The sequence below is a fragment of the Periplaneta americana genome, chromosome 2, assembly GCF_040183065.1.
Source record: "Periplaneta americana isolate PAMFEO1 chromosome 2, P.americana_PAMFEO1_priV1, whole genome shotgun sequence".
NCBI classification, from domain to species: Eukaryota; Metazoa; Arthropoda; class Insecta; order Blattodea; family Blattidae; genus Periplaneta; species Periplaneta americana.
This window is the reverse complement of record NC_091118.1, coordinates 99,350,209-99,373,176: the sequence shown is the minus strand read 5'-3', so window position 1 is coordinate 99,373,176 and position 22,968 is coordinate 99,350,209. Positions and strand designations below refer to the sequence as shown.

Below are 22,968 nucleotides of genomic sequence, written 5' to 3'. Positions count from 1 at the left end.
AATGGAACCCTGTGGGACTCCTGCGTGACTTTCACGGGGGGTGGAGAAACTAGTGCCTACACGGGTTTTGAATGTACGGCCTCGGAGGTAGTTGGAAATGAGGCTTATCATTCCATCTGGGACTCCCATGCCCAGTAACTTAACAAGGAGTCCCTCATGCCAAACCTTGGTGAATGCTCGCTCGATGTCCAGGTAAGCTGCAGCTATTACACGCTTCGTGCTCATAGCCCAGGTAATGTCCTCCGTCATGCGGAGTGCCTGGAGTGTAGTGGAACGACCAGGGTGGAAACCGAACTGCTCGTTCCTGATTGGGGCAACACTACTTCAGTGAGGCGTCTATGTATGACCCGCTCCGCCAGTTTGCTGAGACAACTGAGGAGACTAATAGGACTATAATTCCTTGGATTCGTCTTATCCTTTCCGGGCTTTGGAAAGAGAACTACGTGAGCCTTTATCCAGGGAATGCGATAGTGACCGGAAGCCAAGACGTTATTAATTATCTCTGCTATGCGCTTCATAGCTGATCTTGGGAGATGCTGCAATATAATTCCTTGGAAACCGTCGGCTCCTGCGGCCTTATGAGGGCCGAGGCGACGAATGAAATGGGCGACCTCGTGGGTGTTCGTAGGTCGTATCCCATTTTCCGGCTAAGGAGGTCTCGAACCGATTCCTCAACAGCTCTGATATGGGGCAAGTTTAAATTTTGTTCCACGGGTTGAAAAGTGGTCTCTAGAACGTCTGCCAATTCGGTAGCCTTCTCCTCAGGAGTAAAGGCCGTGACATCAGCACCCACTACTAATGGGTGTATAGATTGGGCCGGATTGAACAGAGCTCGAGATACACGCGAGATATCTGACATCTTTCTGCTGTTCATCGTCTCAACCTTGGATTTCCAAGCATCCACGACAGTTTCGTGGACCGCCCCACAGATCTGCCTGGGCAAGCGGTTCATTTCTATTCTATGTTCATCTAACCTAGTACGCTTCCACAATGTTTTTGCTCTATTGCGGGCGATATTTAGGTCTCTAATATAGGCTGGGAGCTGCGTCCGTCATGGTTGTGAAGACCGTTTCGGTATTGCAGCAACCATTGCCTTCTTTATGCACTCCGTCAGGTCGCTAACTGACCTATCTATCCCTGCCGGAGTGATTTCAGGGGGGAGTGGTGGATGCGTAGCGGCTACCTGGTCTTGGAAGAACACCCAGTCTGCCGCCTTGTAGTTGAATTTCTCAGCGGTTGGGGAGAGTTCGACTGGGTGCATGATCTCCATTATCACCGATAGGTGGTCGGACGGAAGATCATCCAGAGTTGTTAGCCTCGCTCTAATTGTGAGACCTTTCACCAGAGTGATGTCCAAAATGTCAGGGAGTTGATTTGCAGCATCCGGTACGTGTGTGGCTTCCCTAACGGCCATCGCTACGTATCCGTTTCCTGTAGAATTTAGAAAAAGCCTATCGCCCTGCCGATTGGGGCGTTGACAGTTAAAGCTAGCGTGCTTCGCGTTGAGGTCGCCGGCGACTACAAATCTATTGGATAGACTTGTCACTATATCTAAATCGCGTTCATTTAGTGTGCCCGGAGGACTGCAGGCAGCCATAAGCAGAAAGGGGAGTCTGCCTATGTAGGCTCTAATAGCCACTGCCTCTAATGCCGCTAGCTGGAGTGCGCGATCGAAGAACGAATGAACACAGCTACACCTCCGCCTCTTCTACCCGCTCTATCTTGTATATAGACTTTAAACCCCGCGCATCTCAAATTTACTTGGGGTGTCAGGAACGTTTCTGTTATAAATGCTACGTCTATATTATTAGCGTCCAGGAAAGCCCTGAACTCATTTCTATCATGTCTAAGGCCCATGGCGTTCCATATACACTTCCTAGCAACTCCGTCACTTCGTCTGGCCATTTAGAGAAACGAGGGAGGTTAGGAGCTTAAATATCTCCGGGAGGGCAGACATAGGATTCTCCATAAGGAGAACTATCACTCTGGTTAATCCTTCGAGGTTTGGGGCGAGCGGGAGGTTGGGGTTTGCTAATTGCAACGCCTCGGCAAAGTGCTGGACTTGGTCCAAGGTAGCGCCTTGCGCGGTCGGGCTTGCAATTGCTTCCTGCTGGGCCGGTGGGACAGGAGCGGAGATGACCTCAACCGTGGTAGCCTTGGTGGATTTTCTGCTGCCCCTGTTGCGCTTAGGGCGCTGGGAAAGGGGTCCTACATTATTGGCAGCAGTTTGGGGGGCAGTCGCTGCCACTGTGGACCACAGAGGCGCGGCAACGGGCACATCCAAAAGCGAAGGGATGTCCGCCTGCTGCTGCTGCGTATGCTGCTGCTGTTGGCGGACCGGCCCGAGTTCCGTGCGTCGCTCCGCAAGAGGCTCCTGCACAGGGGCGCGAGCCTGAGGCTGCGGCTGTTTTTCTCGGAACAGCTGCTGCTGCATCGCAGCTCGCTCCACCCGCTGCTGCCGGAGCCACTCGTATTGGAGCGTCATCTGTTCCTCGAGCTCTGCCCTCCTCCGTCGGGCAGCCCTGCTCGTTCCTTCCGTGGCATCTCTAACCTGTAGTGCTTCACGACTCCTTCCGTACTTGGCGGTGTGAGCGCCACAACAGAGTGCGCATGTAGCGGGGCATCGTGCGGCTTGCGACAATCTTTAGTCCTATGGGGGCGTGCGCAAGCTCGACACATAGGCTGCGCATTGCAGCTAGCCTGCGTGTGGTAGTACCATTGGTAGTTACTGCACTGAGGCGGGCGCTTGCTGGGGAAGTAGTCATCAACTGTTACCCTCATCAGGCAGCACTGCCGCAAGGCTCTCATCCTATCCCGGATTTCGGGGGAATTCTCCACATCGACAATGACCATTGGGAGTTTGGCCTTTGTCCTTGATGATTGCATCGTCGTCACTCGCCGGACGATTATGCTTTGGAATTCCAGGTCGCCCTGGATGTACTCCTAATCAGTGTGGATATCTATTCCTCTCAAAACAAATCGCAGAGGCTTGTCGTTCTTGGGGCGCAGCAAGTTGTGCTCTACTCCCCGTTCGGTCACGAACCTGCAAAGATTTGCGTAGTCCCTTTCGCAAACAGTTTTCACGGCCGTCCCGCCGCGCGCCCTGCACGAACATAAGCCCAACGGTTCGTATTCGGCCTTGAACTCTAAGTTCAGTCGGCCCAGCGAGCCAGTGAAGGCTGGCGTAATAATAACGGGCGGGATATCACCACGTCGCATAGTGAGGGCAGTCTCAACATCATTTTCCTCGTCCTCACTCTCCGACACGTGAATACGAGCTGGGGAAGGGGGGGCGGGTAGCTGCCTGATCTACCTCAGGGACAGCAGCCGTCTCCTGTGGGGCCTCAGGTTCGGCGGAGCGTGCTGCCTCCACGGTCACTATTTGAAGAGCCGCCGCCTCTAATTGCTCCAAGGTAGAGACAGCAGTTCTCTCTTCCTTGCTGAGCTCACTGGCGGTACAAATGCCGCCTTGTTCAGTCTTAGCTGAGCCTTTCTTCTACTTCTTTTTGGCCTTAACGACCTGAAGTGAGCCGGACCCAGATGGAATTGGCGGTACTTCATCAGCTAAAACTGAAACATCTTGCTTATTCAGTCCGCTAGAATGGGGTAAATCAGTACATGTCACCTCAGTGACATTGGGAGGGGTGGGATTACGCGGACGTCCAGAAGGGACTGGGATGGTGAGAGGGGGACGAAGCTCAAGTTTCTCCGCGACGGGGACCGGGACAGGCGGCGTCCGTATAGGACCAGCCGGTCGCAGGTTCCAACGCCTGGGCGGAGGAGTAATCTGCGCGGGACGCGACACGCGCACGTAGGAGGTGGTGGGCCCTGTCTGGCTAGTGCAAGCTAGCAACCGCTTTACGCCACCTGCAGTAGGTTGGATCGTAGCATTGTTGCTCTTAACTGGAGCCATTCGAATTAGAAATTCGATCCTATCAGGGGGGGAACCCTAAGCGGCACTCTGTCCGCAGTGCAAGAACCTGCTAGGCCCATTTCCCACTAGGGGTGGAAGCCCAGTAGTTACGCCAGACCGGTCGCCCAAGCCTAGCCCGGTTAGCTGATCGCAACAAGCGTTGCGGAGCCCGCCGGGGACCGTCGGTTTGGTTCGCTAGTTTCGCTGGCCCTGATAAGTGTCGGATGAAAATTTGCGTAGCCCTCAGAAGGGCCGGACAATAGTAGAAAAGTGGAGGACGGAAAGCACATTTACCCGAAGGCCCTGCCTTTGAGCAGTCACTCCGGCCAAAGGCACAGGGTCTCTCCCTAGAAGGAAGCCTGCCTAGGGGCCGATGACGGCTAAGGGTCTCCTCGAGAGAGGACCAAATCCCCGATCGGGATCCGCCTGGCTTAGGAAAGTTTGTGCGCACAGCCCTCCGTGGGCTGCGCGGCTTTCTTCGCGCTGAGAGCCGGTGCGGCAAGGGAACCAATAGGCTGCTCTTTAAAAAGTGCCGATCACGTAGATGTCCGCCGCCTAGCCGACAGAAGTACGATGCTCGGCGTCTCGAGCCCCCCTGGCCGAGAGCTGCTTGGCTGCTGCGCTCGCTCGCTGCTGTAGCACTGAGGAATCTGGTTGGTTGACCGCTGTAGCTGCTTTCGCCGGTGCGCCAATCAGAAGTCCTCTAGACACGACTTGCTCCTTTCACGTCCAACAAAGAAGTCAGCAATTTTCAAGAACTACGCTTAACGTACACTAAAAAAAACATAGCCTACCGGTATTCTATTTTTTCTCTCTCTTTCAAATCATTGAAAACCAAAGCATGTAGTCACATTAATCAAGTTCTACGTACTATGTTAGAAAAAATGTTTATGTTCAAAAACAACAAAGCTATAAAAAGTGGAATTATCCGCCTCCATTCTCACTTTTCTCAAGAGAGCATTATATTTGTAGAGCTCCATTTGCAGCTTTCGGATACCTTAGACATTAGGGCCTTACTATTATTTGTTTAACAGTATGCGAGATTTCATCTGTCACGAAGGTCTCTCAACTAAGCAAATGCGATGTCCTAAAAGCAGACCAGAAACATTATCTCAAAACAAGTATCCATCTCAAAATAATCATAATCACAATAGGAACAATCTATTCAACACTAAAACGTTTTCTAAATGCGCAAGTATTCTAAGATCGAAAAAATGGGTAATGGTAAATGTTTTCCAAACAGCATTTTAACTAGACCTCCGATGCTTCAGTTTATATCCTCACGAAAGCCACAGACACTAACTTTCTAATTCTTGACAATCCGAAGAATACACGTATACGTCACATCTCCTACCGTACTTTGACTTATCTACCGCCAATTTTCATCAGAATCCAACTCACTCACTTATTAATATTTTTAAGAGTCGGATATCACATTTTCATTCCCACTTATTTGAAATCATAACCGGAGTTTGCTTCGGTTTATTTTTAACTCGTATCCTAATTGTGTATCACGCATTTCTCACAAAATCTCGTTACCGTACTTCATGTTAGTTTCAAAACTGGAACACGAATGCACATCAAACTACATTCTTCCGAGACCATAAAAACGCCAATTTTAATACTCAGAGCCGAATCAATCGCATATCTAACCTTGCCGAAGTCCAAACAAACCATTTTAAAATATTCTGTTCCCCAACCGCACAACAATCTCCAAACTATCCTCTCACTGATATCTTCATAAAAAGCCAGAGATTCGTCTTTATTGACGCTAGACAGGATTAAACAAACATTTTCTCCTCAGTCCATTTCACAATCAATATTCTTGTTAGAGAACGGCGCAAAACTATCACACAAGTTTGCTACAATTTTACAATTTAAACTGTGTCTTCTTATCGCGTATCTCTTTTCAGCGTCAATGACATGTACTGAACTATTTACATTACCTACTACAACTACATTTCACTGCCCCAGTTACATATATCAACCCAGATACACCACTCTGATGTCATATCCCATGTACAAACTCCACATAATCCATACTGAACGAGCCCTCACTTATCAAATTCCAGCATCAAAATATATTACACTCCACATCATGTTTCTCAATACATAACTTCAGAATTATGCTCATTTTCGTCCCAAGTCCTCATTTCTACCAGTTCCATTTCATGACAGTTTCTGCCGACTTGTTAGTAACAGTCGTCGAACGCATCTTTAATGACGAGTGTAAGTATAACCTGCAAAAACGTTGCTCCTCCATTTTCTAGATACCTACAAACAAATATCACTTTGACAATACGATGACAAACTCGCCATTACAGCGCCAGTCTTTACGTCACATATTCTATTCATGGCAAAAAGCCTTTACCATCTACAGCATATGCAACTGAATACGTCAACATCCTACACTTTCCACCTTCTAAACAAAAATGAATCGAAATGGATTTGGAAACATTCCAGCTATATTCTCTTTCTCAAATATAGATATATACCAGTGTCCATATTAGTGCATAGTATCAGATACAATGAAGTCACATCATTCTCAGTTGTTCTATGCCTAAATATCTCCAATCAGGCTGGGTTTACGTTTAAATTACATTATCGTTATAATTCTATATACAATAGAAACTACTTCTCACATTTCACAATCTGAACACCAACACAACAAGCAATACATTAAAATGTGGCTCAGTTTTCACCGAGCACTACAAAAAAATTTTTCAAAGACTGATCAAATGTTCCCCTCCACGGAAATCTGTAGTAAAAGGCGAAACATTTTATGCGTTTTGAGGGGAAACCAGAGATACTCCTCTAAATGATGGAAAGAAAATTGGGAGGACAATTTTAAAAGGTACGAAAAACGCGTCCTTGCAAGGGTTTCGGGGCCTGTACAAAACTAAATATGTGATCTCCAAGCCTGTTGGCCACTAGTCTCATTCCGGGTTACGCTGCTCCACTGAAGGAGCTCTAGAAAATTTTCAAGGGGATGCAGAAATTGGACGTAACCTCTTAGGTACCACATACGCGACGGGGACGGAGATTTGTTCGAGTGATCACGGGACGGGGCGAGGAGGAGTTGGCTGTTATTTGCTGTTAGGATGGCTAGATGCTGTCATCTGTTGTTCGATGACAAGGCATGTGAAGTCCGTCGGAAGAAGCGCCGTGAATTCTAAATCTGCAATTTGAGAGACCCCTGTCCTTTCAAATTGCAACTAATGGAGTGACCTCGTACATTTAATAGAGAATTTAGAGGTTCTGAACTAGGGCATACGTCGTTTATAATAAAGGGGAATATATATGGGGAAGGGCATATAGCTCCGTGGCCCATTTCTTATATGGCTCATCCCGACATTTGTCTTACGCGTTAGGAAAACCACGGAATACACTAGGCAGGATGAGTTGTCCCATATAAGAGACTAGCCAATTTGGCTATTATGTAGGAAATGATTGTTGTCATGAGCCTTGTTGAATCGTATCAATTTAGAGAGCAGCCATTTGGCTTTATGGTGGCCAATTACGAAGAGGGGGGAGAGATGTATTTATTAATTAATTTACAGTAATTAGGGAGATGCATGGGGATGTGAGTGCAGGTCCGTGACCCATTTATTTTAGGGCTCATCCTGACATTTGTCTTAGCGCCTTAGGAAAACCACGGAATAACCTTAGGCAGGATGAGTTGTCCCAATTTCAGAGACTAGCCAGTTGGCTCTTGGGTAGGATGACACTATGCATCGATGGATATATACTAGCACATTGGCTCTATGATAGTTCCATCGATCAACAAATGTAGATACTGTTAGGGACGGAATTTGTTTAGCCCAGTTAAGACATGGTCATTTTAAAGCGGTTGCACTATCCAAGGAGTCTCATGGTGTTGAATCGTGGCTACCAAAACCTCGGAGTAACGCCAGCATCCCTGTCCACCTGTCGCAAGAGTATAGCTAATGGACCTGTCTGGTGCCTACGCAGTAGCCTAGGATCATACTAGCCGAGGCCAGATATGAGCGGGTTGGGGTTAGCACGAGTTTACGCATACAGGTTCCTAGCCAGTCGAGCAATTAACTCGTCTATGGTTGGCAATTCTAGTTCATCATGGAACTTTCTTCTCGAGGCGACTCGGAGGAGATGGGTAATGAGTCGAATCACCTGGTTTTGGATAACTTGGAGTTTACGGAGATGGGACACTGCCGCAAACCCCCATGCGGGTGCGGCATAGGTAATGACAGAGCGAATGAGGGCCTTATACATGGTAAGTCCTACCCGCAGGTTGTCAGGAGTTAAAGCCGCCAGAATGGGATAGTGTCTAATTATCAGCCCGTTGGCCTTACGAAAAAGGGATTGGATGTGAACTCGGAAGGTGAGATGAGAGTCCATAATGATCCCTAAATTTTTAATTTGGTTCAACCACGGCATTTCTTGTCGGAAAAGTGTGGGTGGTGGTGGTATGTCGTCGAGCCTCACTCTTAATGAAAAGAGTAGGGCCTGACATTTCTCTACATTGTCCTTGATTCTCCAGTCGTGGAACCATGGCTGGAGGTGATCTAAGATCGACTGCAATCTACGGGACGCTAATCTATAGGTTTTGCCCATCGCCAAGAGGGCAGTGTCGTCTTCATTGATATACAGATGACTACTTCTGCCGTGGATACAGCGAAACGGGAGGTCATTAATGAATATATTGAAAAGTATGGGCCCGATAATGGAACCCTGTGGGACTCCTGAGTGACTTTCACGGGGGGTGGAGAAACTAGTGCCTACAAGGGTTTTGAATGTACGGCCTCGGAGGTAGTTAGAAATGAGGCGTATCATTCCATCTGGGACTCCCATGCCCAGTAACTTAACAAGGAGTCCCTCATGCCAAACCTTGTCGAATGCTCGCTCGATGTCCAGGTAAGCTGCAGCTATTACACGCTTCGTGCTCATAGCCCAGGTAATGTCCTCCGTCATGCGGAGTGCCTGGAGTGTAGTGGAACGACCAGGGTGAAAACCGAACTGCTCGTTCCTGATTTGGGGCAACACTACTTCAGTGAGGCGTCTATGTATGACCCGCTCCGCCATTTTGCTGAGACAACTGAGGAGACTAGTAGGCCTATAGTTGCTTGGATTCGTCTTATCCTTTCCGGGCTTTGGAAAGAGAACTACGTGAGCCTATTTCCAGGGACTGGGATAGTGACCGGAAGCCAAGATGTTATTAATTATCTCTGCTATGCGCTTCATAGCTGATCTTGGGAGAAGCTGCAATATAATTCCTTGGATACCGTCGGCATCTGCGGCCATATGAGGGCCGAGGCAACGAAAGAAAGGGCGACCTCGTGGGTGTTCGTAGGTCGTATCCCATTTTCCGGCTCCCTGCTAAGGAGGTCTCGAACCGATTCCTCAACAGCTCTGATATGGGGCAAGTTTAAATTTTGTTCCACGGGTTGAAAAGTTGTCTCTAGAACGTCTGCCAGTGCTGTAGCCTTCTCTTCAGGAGTAAAGGCCGTGACATCAGCACCCACTACTAATGGGTGTATAGATTGAGACGGATTGGACAGACTTCGAGATACACGCCAGATATCTGACATGTTTGTGTTGTCCATCGTCTCAACCTTGGATTTCCAAGCATCCACGACCGTTTCGTGGACCGCCTCACTGATCCGCCTGCGCAAGCGGTTCATTTCTATTCTATTTTCATCTAACCTAGTACGCTTCCACAATGTTCCTGCTGTATTGCGGGCGATCGTTAGGTCTCTAATATAGGCTGGGATTAGCATCAGTCCCGGTTGTGAAAACCGTTTCGGTATTGCAGCAACCACTGCCTACTCCGTCAGGACGCTAACTGACCTATCTATCTCTGCCGGACTGACTTCTGGGGGGAGTGGTGAAAGCGTAGCGGCTACCTGGTCTTGGAAGAACACACAGTCTGCCGCCTTGTAGTTGAATTTCTCAGCGGTTGGGGAGAGTTCGACTGGGTGCATGATCTCCATTATCACTGGTAGGTGGTCGGACGGAAGATCATCCAGGGTTGTTAGTCTCGCTCTAGTTGTGAGACCTATCACCAGAGCGATGTCTAATATGTCAGGCAGTTGATTTGCAGCATCCGGTACGTGTGTGGGTTCCCTAGGGGCCATCACGACGTATCCGTTTCCTGTAGAATTAAGAAAAAACCTATCGCCCTGCCGAATGGGGCGTTGACAGTTCCACCTAGCGTGCTTCGCGTTGAGTTCGCCGGCGACTACGAATCTATCGGATAGACTTGTCACTATATCTAAATCGCGTTCATTTAGTGTGCCATAAGCAGAAAGGGGAGTCTGCCTATGTTGGCTCTAATAGCCACTGCCTCTAATGCCGCTAGCTGGGGAAGGAGATACTCACAGTGCGCGATCGAAGAACGAACGAACACCGCTACACCTCCGCCTCTTCTACCCGCTCTATCTTGTCTATAGACTTTAAACCCCGCGCATCTTAAATTTACTTGGGGTGTCAGGAACGTTTCTGTTATAAATGCTACGTCTATATTATTATCGTCTAGGAGAGCCCTGAACTCATGTCTATCATGTATAAGGCGCCTGGCGTTCCGTATACACATCCTAGCAACTCCGTCACTTCGTCTGGCCATTGAGAGAAACGAGGGAGGTTAGGAGCTTAAATATCTCCGGGAGGGCAGACATAGGATTCTCCATAAGGAGAACTGTTACTCTGGTTAATCCTTCTAGGATTGGGGCGAGCGGGAGGTTGGGGTTTGCTAATTGCAACGCCTCGGCAAAGTGCTGGACTTGGTCCAAGGTCGCGCCTTGCCCGGTCGGGCCTTTCGAGGTGCTTGCAATAGCTTCCTGCTGGGCCGGTGGGACAGGGGCGGAGATGGACTCTACCGTGGTAGCCTTGGTGGCTTTTCGGCTGCCCCTGTTGCGCTTAGGGCGCTGGGAAAAGGGGCCTACATTATTGGCAGCAGTTTGGGGGGTTGTCGCTGCCAGGACCACAGAGGCGCGGCAACGGGCACATCCAAAAGCGAAGGGATGTCCGCCTGCTGGTGCTGCTGTTGGCGGACCGGCCAGAGTTCCGTGCGTCGCTCCGCACGGGGCCCCTGCTCAGGTGCGCGAGCCTGTGGCTGCTGTTCTCGGAACGAAAATTTGCTTAGCCCACAGAAGGGCCGGGCAATAGTAGAAGAGTGGAGATCGGAAAGCAAATTAGCCCGAAGGCCCTGCCTTTGGGCAGTCACTCCGGCACGAAGGCACAGAGTCTCTCCCTAGCAGGAAGCCTGCCTAGGGGCCGAGGACGGCTAGGGATCTCCTCGAGAGAGGACCCAATCCCCGACCGGGATCCGCCTGGCCTAGGGAAGTTAGTGCGCACAGCCCTCCGTAGGCTGCGCGGCTTTGTTCGCGCTGAGCGCCGGTGCGGCAAGGGAACCAATAGGCTGCTCTTTAAGAAGTGCCGATCACGTAGGTGTCCGCCGCCTGGCCGACAGAAGTACGATGCTCGGCGCCTCGAGCCTCCCTGGCCCATAGCTGCTTGGCTGCTGCGATCGCTTGCTGCTGTAGCTCTGAGGAATCTGGTTGGTTGTCCGCGGGTGCTGCTTTCGCCGGTGCGCCAATCAGAACACGTCAGGACACATCTTGCTCCTTTCACGTCCAAGAAAGAAGATCTCGAGTTTTCCTCGTTCTTAAGTTGGTATTTGTACTCACCCCAGTCGCCAGGTAGTCTCCTTGCAGGTAACCAACCATGACCCACCCCTCCTCACAACAAGAAGTCTGACGACACATAAGCTAGTTGATTCTAAACTGAAAGAGAATCCTAGTGTCATATTTGAATAAAGATGACATAATGCAGAACCTCCTCTAGCCACAGTTCTTTGCGTTAAGATGCGCGTATTGTTTATTTTCTTTGACTGTTGTCATAGATATAACACTACGTAAATTACTTTAATTAAAGGTGGCACTAACAATGGACAGATTAATATCCCAAAAAAATCGTCTAAATAATTATATTAAGACAAATTTTTTTGGGACTGTGTATAATTTAAACCTCAATTGTCAATTGTATCCCGTGGGATATGCAGTTTAATTTACATTCTTCACACAAAAAATAGGTATGCAGATTAACTCTCATATAGTAACGGAACGAAAATGTGGATGTAACGAACAAAAAATTAAAAAATCATATAGAAAATAGCAAATGTCTGTGCTTTCAGCACCAAACATGATATTAGGTGACTGCTGATTTAGAACATGCAAAACATTTCTCCATCTGTATATTTTTATAAATAATAGAGCGGAGAGGAAATTAGTGAAAATTTTTAATTTCAAGTAAAATCAAATTATAGTATGCCAGAGATAATCTTCATTATTTCGTTTCTTCGCACTTCATCTTGCTTTATGACATTTATTTGAAAACTGAATTTTCATCAATTTAAGTGTCAATGAAGAAACATTTTTGTAATGAAGAATGGTAGCTAATACAGTAAATCAAATACAGCTTTCCTTTTTAATTTGTTATGATTATATCAATAGCCACTCCAGTTACCATCATATCGTATAATGTTGTCTATTCTTCTCATGGAAGTTACCAACCCATTTACATAGCATTCAGACGTAAATACATCATCCCGAGCATCCTGTAGTATTTCCCATAACTGTTGTGACGTTTGGGATTGTGTTATCCAGGATATCATTCACCGTGCGCTGAACTTCGGCCCAAACATTTTCCAATGTTTGAGATCAGGACTTTTTGGAACCCAAGGGACGAGTGAAAGATCCATTATTACAAACTGATGTTATATTGTATTTATAAGTGCCGGAAAGATGAAAAATTATCCTGGAATGTTCTATTATACTCAAGATAAATAAACAACATGGTTTAAACATTTCGCTGCAATATTGACATAATGTTTTCATGTATGTAGGTTACACATACCGTTATTGCTCTAAAATGTTTTGGGTTCGATTAGCTCGATATACCTGGTACTCAGAATTCGAATACCTCCCCCCCCCCAAAATATATGGAGTGGGGTATGTAGGTATATTGCCAACATAACGTCTCCCACACTTCACTTCTACGTTATTTCATAGGACAAAAGTTTTGCGAGCCAGTGTACCATGTTAGAAAAAATGTTTAAGTTCAATATCAAACAAAGCTATAAAATGTGGAATTATCCGCCTCCATTCTCACTTTTCTCAAGAAAGCATTATATCTGTAGAGCTCCATTTGCAGATTTCGGATACCTTACACATTAGGGCGTTACTATTATTTGTTTAACAGTACGCGAGAATTCATCTGTCACGAAGGTCTCTCAACTAAGCAAATGCGATGTCCTAAAAGCAGACGAGAAATATTATCTCAAAACAAGTATACATCTCAAAATAATCATAATCACAGCAGGAACAATCTATCCAACACGCAACAACGATTTCTAAATGCGCAGGTATTCTGAGATCGAAAATATGGGTAATGGTAAATGTTTTCCAAACAGCATCATAACTAGACCTCCGATGCTTCAGTTTATATCCTCACGAAAGCCACACACACTATCTTTCTAATTCTGGACAATCCGAAGAATACATGTATACGTCACATCTCCTACCGCACTTTGACTTATCTACCGCCAATTTTCATCAGAATCCAACTCACTCACTTATTAATATTTTTAAGAGTCGGATATCACATTTTCATTCCCACCTATTTCAAATTATAACCGGAATTTGCTTCGGTTTAATTCAACTCTTATCCTAATTGTGTACCACGCATTTCTCACAATATCTCGTTACTTCATGTTATTTTCAAAACTGGAACACGAATGCACATCAAACTACATTCTTCCGAGACCATAAAAACGCCAATTTTAATACTCAGAGCCGAATCAATCGCATATCTAACCTTGCCCAAGTCCAAACAAACAACTTTAAAATATTCTGTTCCCTAACAGCACAACAATCCCCAAACTATCCTCTCACTGATATCTTCATAAAAAGCCAGAGATTCGTCTTTATAGACGCTAGACAGGATTAAACAAACATTTTCTCCTCAGTCCATTTCACAATCCGTTGTCTCTTGTTAGAGAACGGCGCAAAACTATCACACAAGTTTGCTACAATTTTAACTGTGTCTTCTTATCGCGTTTCTCTTTTCAGCGTCAATGACATGTACTGAACTATTTACATTACTTACTACAACTACATTTCACTTCCCCAGTTTCATATATCAACCCAGATATACCACTCTGATGTCATATCCCATGTACAAACTCCACATATTCCATATTGAACGAGCCCTCACTTATAAAATTCCAGCATCAAAATATATTACACTCAACATCATGTTTCTCACTACATAAGTTCAGAATTATGCTCATTTTCATCCCAAGTCCTCATTTCTACCAGTTCCCTTTCATGATAGTTTCTGCCAACTTGTTAGTAACTCTCGGCGAACGCATCATTAATCAGGAGTGTAAGTATAACCTGCAAAAACGTTGCTCCTCCATTTTCTACATACCTACAAACAAATATCACTTTGACAATACGACGACAAACTCACCATTACAGCGCCAGTCTTTACGTCACTTATTCTATTCATGGCAAAAAGCCTTTACCATCTACAGTATATGCTACTGAATTCGTCAACATCCTACACGTTCCATCTTCTAAAAATAAATGAATCGAAATGGATTCGGAAACATTCAAGCGATATTCTCCTTCTCAAATATACATAATTCCCAATGTCTATATAAGTGCATAGTGTCAGATACAATGAAGTCACATCATTCTCAGTTGTTCTATGCTTAAGTATCTCCAATCAGGCTGGGTTTACGTTTAAATTACATTATCGTTATAATTCTATATACAATAGAAACTACTTCTCAGATTTCACCATCTGAACACCAACACAACAAGCAATAAATTTAAATGTGGCTCAGTTTTCGCCGAGCACTACAAACAATTTTCCAAAGACTCATCAAATGTTCCCCTCCACGGAAATCTTTAGTAAAAGGCGAAAGATTTATGCGTTTTGAAGGGAAACCAGAGATACTCCTCTACTTCTCCTTACACCACTTAACAATCAAACGCAACAATTCTTGCGGGGAAACCCAGCATCCCACTCCCAACGGAAACATTACTTCTCCACGTACAGACTTTTCTTACTTCCCAAATCGACAATTAACTGTATTTTCTGCTACACTCTTTCACTCTTCTCCTAACATTACATTTCACTTCGTTCCAAAATACAATTTTTCCCACTTCAAATGCACCAACTCTACCCGATGACAACTACCGGCCATTTTCAAGAACTACGGTTAACGTACCTACACTAACAAAAAACATAGGCTACCGGTACTCTATCCTTTCTCTCTCTTTCAAATCATTGAAAACCAAGGCATGTAGTCACATTAATCAAGTTCTACGTACTATGTTAGAAAAAAATGTTTAAGCTTAAAAACAAACAAAGCTATAAAAAGTGGAATTATCCGCCTCCATTCTCACTTTTCTCAAGAAAGCATTATATCTGTAGAGCTCCATTTGCAGCTTTCGGATACCCTACACATTAGGGCGTTACTATTATTTGTTTAACAGTAAGCGAGAATTCATCTGTTACGAAGGTCTCTCAACTAAGCAAATGCGATGTCCTAAAAGCAGACCAGAAACATTATCTCAAAACAAGTATCCATCTCAAAATAATCATAATCAGAACAGGAACAATCTATTCAACACGCAACAACGATTTCTAAATGCGCAAGTATTCTGAGATCGAAAAAATGGGTTATGGTAAATGTTTTCCAAAAAGCAAATAAGTTGACCTCCGATGCTTTAGTTTATATCCTCACGAAAGCCACAGACACTAACTTTCTAATTCTGGACAATCCGAAGAATACACGTATACGTCACATCTCCTACCGTATTTTGACTTATCTACCGCCAATCTTCATCAGAATCCAACTCTCTCACTTATTAATATTTTTAAGCGTCGGGTATCACATTTTCATTCCCACCTGTTTCAAATTATAACCGGAGTTTGCTTCGGTTTATTTCAACTCTTATCCTAATTGTGTACCACGCATTTCTCACAAAATCTCGTTACCGTACTTCATGTTATTTTCAAAACTGGAACACGAATGCACATCAAACTACATTCTTCCGAGACCGTAAAAACGCCAATTTTAATACTCAGAGCCGAATCAATCGCATATCTAACCTTGCCCAAGTCCAAACAAACCACTTTAAAATATTCTGTTCCCCAACCGCACAACAATCCCCAAACTATCCTCTCACTGATATCTTCATAAAAAGCCCGTCTTTATTGACGCTAGACAGGATTAAACAAACATTTTCTCCTCAGTCCATTTCACAGCAATATTATTGTTAGAGAACGGCGCAAAACTATCACACAAGTTTCCTACAATTTTACAATTTAAACTGCGTCTTCTTATCGCGTTTCTGTTTTCAGCGTCAATGACATGTACTGAACTATTTACATTACCTACTACAACTACATTTCATTGCCCCAGGTTCATATATCAACCCAGATATACCATTCTGATGTCATATCCCATGTACAGTCATGGAAGAAAAAACTGGCCGATGTGCAGCAAAACTCGTAATGTTACTTATGCCGGTTTTGTTGTGATTATCACAGTACAGAGTGTCTAAGAGGGATACTGCTTACTTTTCCTCGAAGTTGCTGGGTTAGGAGAGAAAGGCTTTCGTACTTTTTTCTGTACAGAGTGTCTAATAGGGACACTATTGACTTCCCCTCGTATCTGTTGCGCTACGAGAGATTGGCTTTCGGAATGTTTTTTTTTTTTTACAGTATTCTGTAGCCAATGCAGGACCGGAGTTGGGTATAGTGCCGCCCCTAGCAGCGCTAGAATTTGCTGCCCCCAACTCCCACAAACAGTTTATGGGCAGCTATTATACAGGTGACGTTTAGTTAAAGTTATTTTTAAATGAAATGTTATAATTCAGAAAACAGTAAATTACTGGAATCATAATACATGCATCTTACTTGTGAATTATAAAGATTTCCTTCGGACTTTCTTCACAGAGAAAGCAATGCTGGTATTATCAAAGTCGATCTGACGAAGCATATCAGACTCGAAGCAAAGAAACATAATACTCAAACTTATTCAGTGTTGAAACAAAATTGATGTTTGAAAGACAGGCTGTGGTATATTTTTAAGCTTTTTTTTTTGTTGGTGTATAATTATTACGAGTATTTCTTACTTCGATAGGAGTATAAAACAAATTGAAAAATAAACTCAAACTCTTTACAGAATAAACCTTTCAAATCGAATTATACAGTGAACGTGCAGAAAAGTGATTAAATAGTATTGTTGATGATATAAGCTATTATATTGTGAATGTAATTGAGAGTTGTGATTACTATTCATAGCGATAAATAGCTAATAAACACACAATATGCAATTTGATTTTCAACACTGCATTCTTGTTCATACAAGCAGTTAAATTTAAGCAGTTTCATAGTATAATAATGTGATACCGGCATTACAATATAACTATGCAGCTGCACACTTTCCTTTCACTCTTGCCACGACCGCGACAATGTGATAACAAACCAATATCTGACTTTCACAAAGTGTTCAAGAAGAAACTTCAGAAAAGATTTACCAACAAGTGTTTTAAAAATAAATTTCATTGTAAAATAAAAATGAAAAAGAGAGAGAAAGAGAGAGAGAGAAAATGCCGCCCCCTGGAAATTGCCGCCATAGGCAACTGCCTAGGTTGCCTAGGCCTAAACCCGATACTGAGCCTATGTGTTTATTTGCAACGTTTGTTGTGCTTTAGTCGACATATAGAAAGTTGTTTTGCCATTGCGAGTATGAGGAATGTTGTTAATGTTATTTTCATCCCCTCTGTTCGTCTCTCTTCACTCTATAGGAATACTATGTTTATGGTTTATGACTACTGTATATTTCGTGTTCTTTCTAGAGTCCTAGGTACGTGACCCTTTCCAGCCCTACTAACAGATTTTGTCTATAAATAGCCACAACCACTTCGAAAATCATCATTAGTATTTCAGTTCCATAGATATAGACGTCAAAGCCAAAGTAATTGCACTGATAGAGGAAGGAGGATTTAGCGCGGCGAAAGCTGGAGAACGCTATGGAGTTGCGACTAGAACAGCGTCCAGGTGGTGGGCGCAGTATCAAGAGCGGGGATACATAACTCGTAAACCTGGTAGCGGAATACCCAAGGCATCAACACCACAACAAGATCTTATGTTAATAGAACGTTCGAGGCGCTTTCATTTCATACTTATAAAATGCTTGTGGCTAGCACGGAATTCTCTGCTTCCAACAGAACAGCTAGTAAAAGGCTCAATAGTGCCAATGTTGTGCCGAGAAGAACAGCGGTGAAGGAAGTTCTGACTGAAGACCATCGAATTGATCGTGTCGCATTTTGTCAAATTTATACAACTATCCATGGAAAGAGATCATCTTTTCGGATGAGAAGGTGTTTATGAACTATAGCACAGGGCCAGTGGAAGTATATGGACCGAAACATTCCAAGAGATTTGACCCTGAATATGTGGTCCAGAGACAACGCAGTGGTCGTTTGTCCATGTCGGTGTGGTATGGATTTCTGGTTATGGTGGCGGTGCGCTATGGAGGATTCATGGGCATATGAATGAGCATCAGTACACCAATAAACTGGAAAATGTGATGCTACCTAGTGTTCGTGTGTTTAAGCCCGAAAACAAAATAAAATTCCAACATGACTTGTCTTCGGTACACACATGCGTCGCCGTGCAGCGGTGGTTCAACATTCACAGGGACGAAGTCGAGAGGTTCCATGGTTGCCAAGAAGTCCTGACTTAAATTCCATAGAAAATGTGTGTACGGAAGTGTAACGCGCTGTTAATGTGTAACTACAGAGTCGGTGTCCTAGGAATGCAGACAAATTGTGGAATCTCGTTGCAGATGTTTGAGATGATGTTGCATTGTCAGATAGATACAGTAGGCCTATATCCAAAGCCGTGTTAATTTTCTGTATGTAGAAGAATGAATGCAGTGATCAATGCCAATGGTTTATAGACAGGCTATTAAGTCCAGAAGAAAACTGTTGTATATCACTAAAGCTACATAGATAGAAGAACATTTTAATTTGTGATATAAAGAACATTCAGTATTAATTAATTTACTTCAGGAATGTATATTTTTATTTTCTTTTTTTAGAACAAAAATGAACACTGCAGGTTTAAAAATGTAATAAATAGATAAGTTCTAGTAAACCACTAGAACCACTTATATAATCAAAAGTTTTCCTAAATTATTTGTAACTAACAAATCTATTAAAGTTTCTCTTCCCTCATTATTATTAGACTAATTCTTTACCAAAATTAATTTATATGTATTTATTTATTTCAATTTATTCTGAATGTTCACTTATATAATTTGTATTGGATTACTTTAATCAATTTATATTCATTCTACTTTATCTGACTATTCACTTCTATAGGCCTACAATCATCCTACCACTAATTTCGTATATATTGTATCTATCTCAATTGTGTTTACTCTTCGTCGTCTGTTTCGCCAGGAAGATATTAAAGTAAAAATAAACCATAAATAAACGAAGTATGTCTTTAGAGTAAAGAGAGAAGAACAGAGGAGTTTATAATGAAATCAGTAACATTCCTCATACCTGCAATGGTAAAAACAATGAAATAACAAATTTCTGTATATCGACAAAAACACGAGGGTTTCAACCTTATAGATTGTGAACAGAACCAGTACGAAAGCCTTTCTCTTCTAGCTCAGTAACTTCGAGGGGTTGTAAACAGTATCCCTCTTACAGACATTCTGTACTGTGTTAATCATAACAAAACCGGCATAAGTAACATTACGAGTTTTGCTGTTCATCGGCCAGTTTTTTCTTCCGTAACTGTACAAACTCCACATATTCCATATTGAACGAGCCCTCACTTATCAAATTCCAAGTATACATCTCAAAATAATCATAATCACAACAGGACTGTGGCGGACGGTGGGTTTGAAAGTTAGGAGGCCAAGAAGTGAATGATGAGAATATAAAAATATAATGCATGTGACATACCTCATTATGCAGCGCAGAATTTATAGATTTTAATAAATTAAAATTAGGTTTTCCAATTTATGTTTTAGGTTTTTAAATCTTATGTTTAGGAATTTTATATGATTTTACGGAGAAAAAATAAAAATAAACAACATAGTGTCAATATATTAAAACGGCTTGGTAAAGATTGCCTCTCTTTAGACACTGTAATTCCTAACCTACGAATTAGGTCTTTTTAGGCCACACTGAATTTAAGAATCTTACTCTTTGCTACATAAAACGAATAAGAAAAGCAATATTTCCAGAGTAACGACATAGCAACAAAATTGATTCGAATGTAAGAATCCGAGGCTTGCTGATTACTATTACACAGTCTAATTTTACAGCAAATTAACTGGACGTTGCTCTTTCTTCGCAAACCGATCAAATAGGTAACACATACTGAATGACTGCTACTAGAAGAAGCTAGAGACAAATCTAAACTCTAAACTCTCGATATACTATATTTAAAATGCTGTATAAGTAAATACATTTCGTAACACAAAATTATAAAATAACAGGAACACCCGCAAGCAAGAGAAAATCTAACAACATAAATGAAAACTTTTACGCAAGTAGAGACGACTAACAACACGTGACTCGAATTTCTAAAACCAAGAAGAGAGAAAGAGAGAAAGCTTCCCAATACAGCCGAAACCAGACGTGACTATAAGCAGTACAGTTGTCAGCGGTGGTTAGGACGTCTCCAAATCGGCTCCCCTCGCGCGTTCTAGTCAAGTTTAAACAGGGGGGTGCAACTTGATTTGAGTTATTTACAACGTGAACTGAGAGACATCTACCGACATTGGTAAGCAATAAGTCCTCGTTCCTTCAATAATTCCTCAACAGATGGCAAACAAATCAACAAATCGAATTCTGCGTCGATGTTTTGGTACCGGTATGTGTTTTCATTCGTGTTTCAACGTGTTTTGGGTAATATTACTCAGAAGTTTTGTGTACTTATTTTGCATTGGAGATCTGAGATTATAAATGAAACATAATGAGCACTTATTGTGTTGTTTATTTATGTATTCGTGTCTTTTGTTAACGTGTGTTACATGTGTTCACCTATGCTATTCTGAGAAGGAGGTGATATTTAGTACTTATTATTTTACAAATGGAGATTTATTTGCTGAAATTATAACTATAAGTGAATAATTATTGTGATGTAGTTTTAACACATTGTGATTGAAGTTATTGTGAGGTGACATGATTGATACGTTTCAAGCAAACAATGCAAGAATTAAACACATAATATGTTTAATTAACTTAATTGATTGATTAACATAATATGTATTTATTATTTAATTACTTATTAGGGATGTAAGAAAAAACACTAGTATTGTCTGTCATTCCAGCATGTCCCAGAAAACCTGGGTAAAAACTTGCTCTCTGCCTGGTTGTCTGGGGTCAAATAGAAGAGATTCGGACTTACCATTTTTCCACTTCCCGAAAAATGTTGAGGTTAGTAATATTGATTACTTAATCTATATTCCTTTAAATTACTCTTGTATTTGTACCTACAGAGAGTAATACAGCAATGTTTTTTTAGGCGAGTCCATTTTTATATGCTAAAACCTAACCTAACATTTAAGCACGTGATTAGCTGTGCAATATTGCAGTAGCCAAACATGTTTTGTAATAATAAAAATATCAGTAGTAGTTGCCCAGATCAGCTACACCAAATAAAGTGCAATCTTCTATTGCTTCACAGGTTTCTGTGAGATTTATACAGTATAATGTAAAACACGTGGTTTTATTTTGCAGCCACAAATACTTTCAGCATAAAAATCGTTTAATGCTTACCTGTACGGTATATTCTAATGCATTGTTATAGCCCGTCTCTCCACTTCTTACAAGTATGACACCAGAGAGTTTAAGAACGCAATACTAGAGAAATAGACGATTTCCCTAGTAACCTAATTAAGATTTGCCTCTCACATGTTATGTTGGTAATAAATGAGTAACATTGTAACAAATACGGGAGGAGCTACAACAATACATAAGTATAAAGAGATGTCATAGGATTTTTATTTTGAAATTATTTGTGCGTGGAAACTAAAATCACATGTTTATGACTATATAAATCACACAGAATCCAGTGAAACAAGAGGAAACTGTGTCTCTTTTGGTGTAGCTTTTCAGGAAAAATACCATATTAAATATAAAAATGGATCAAAAGAAAAGGTTCTTATTTAGTACTGTCACTAGACAAACCTACTTGAAATGAAAGTATCTGAGAATGCGCAACAGTTTTTGCATTTGCATGTACAAACTTGGACTACTCCCGTTTCACAAATTGTTGTTGAAAACAAATCCGACATTGTCAAAAATGCCTAGAAATTCTACAAAGTAACTACCTAATTGCATATTTTGCTAGTTACATAATCATAGAACTAGAAAGAGACTCGATCTGTATGATATACGAGCTTAGAGTTTCGAACAGTATCATAAAATTCGTAGTTCTTAAATGCCCCAGAATATACAATAGACCCAAGGTTGTATGATACTAGAGTAGGCCTATTCTATTTACTGGTAATTCTAATTAATACTTCTACATTTTACAGGGCTGTACATTGGGCAGAAAGTATAGGTGTAACCTATACCGAACATACTGCTACGACACTGTTCAACAGAGTAGTATGCAGTCGTCACTTTTCAGAGACTGATTTTAAAACAAAAGAGAGAAAAGGTCTCAACTGGTCGGCAGTTCCATCTTTGGATGGATCAATCACAAGCGCACATTCAGACTCACAATCGAATTACCCTTCATCCGCACAACTTTCTTATCCTTCATCCATTCTATCAACTATACGACTTTTACCAGAAAATGAACTTACCCAATTGTCTCCTCAAAAAGACCTCAAATTCCTACAACCCTCAAAAACCTATCAAAGAAAGTCCACAGGCCTGTGTCCCTCCTCCTTTGCCAAAGAACACATTCCAGTCCCACCAACACCAGACATATATTACTGTTTTCATATAGCATGTCAT

General features: G+C 42.7%; 1 protein-coding gene and 2 non-coding genes across 4 annotated transcripts in view; all 3 read right to left on the bottom strand.

Moving 5' to 3' along the window:
* Positions 1-22,968, bottom strand: part of Mvd (mevalonate diphosphate decarboxylase) — a 196,682-nt gene that overhangs the window by 15,793 nt on the left and 157,921 nt on the right. The window lies entirely within an intron of this gene.
* On the bottom strand, positions 6,602-6,722 carry LOC138695413 (U5 spliceosomal RNA). The gene has a single exon (XR_011331173.1). It is a non-coding gene; the product is annotated as a U5 spliceosomal RNA (small nuclear RNA).
* LOC138695410 (U5 spliceosomal RNA) lies at positions 14,795-14,913 on the bottom strand. The gene has a single exon (XR_011331170.1). It is a non-coding gene; the product is annotated as a U5 spliceosomal RNA (small nuclear RNA).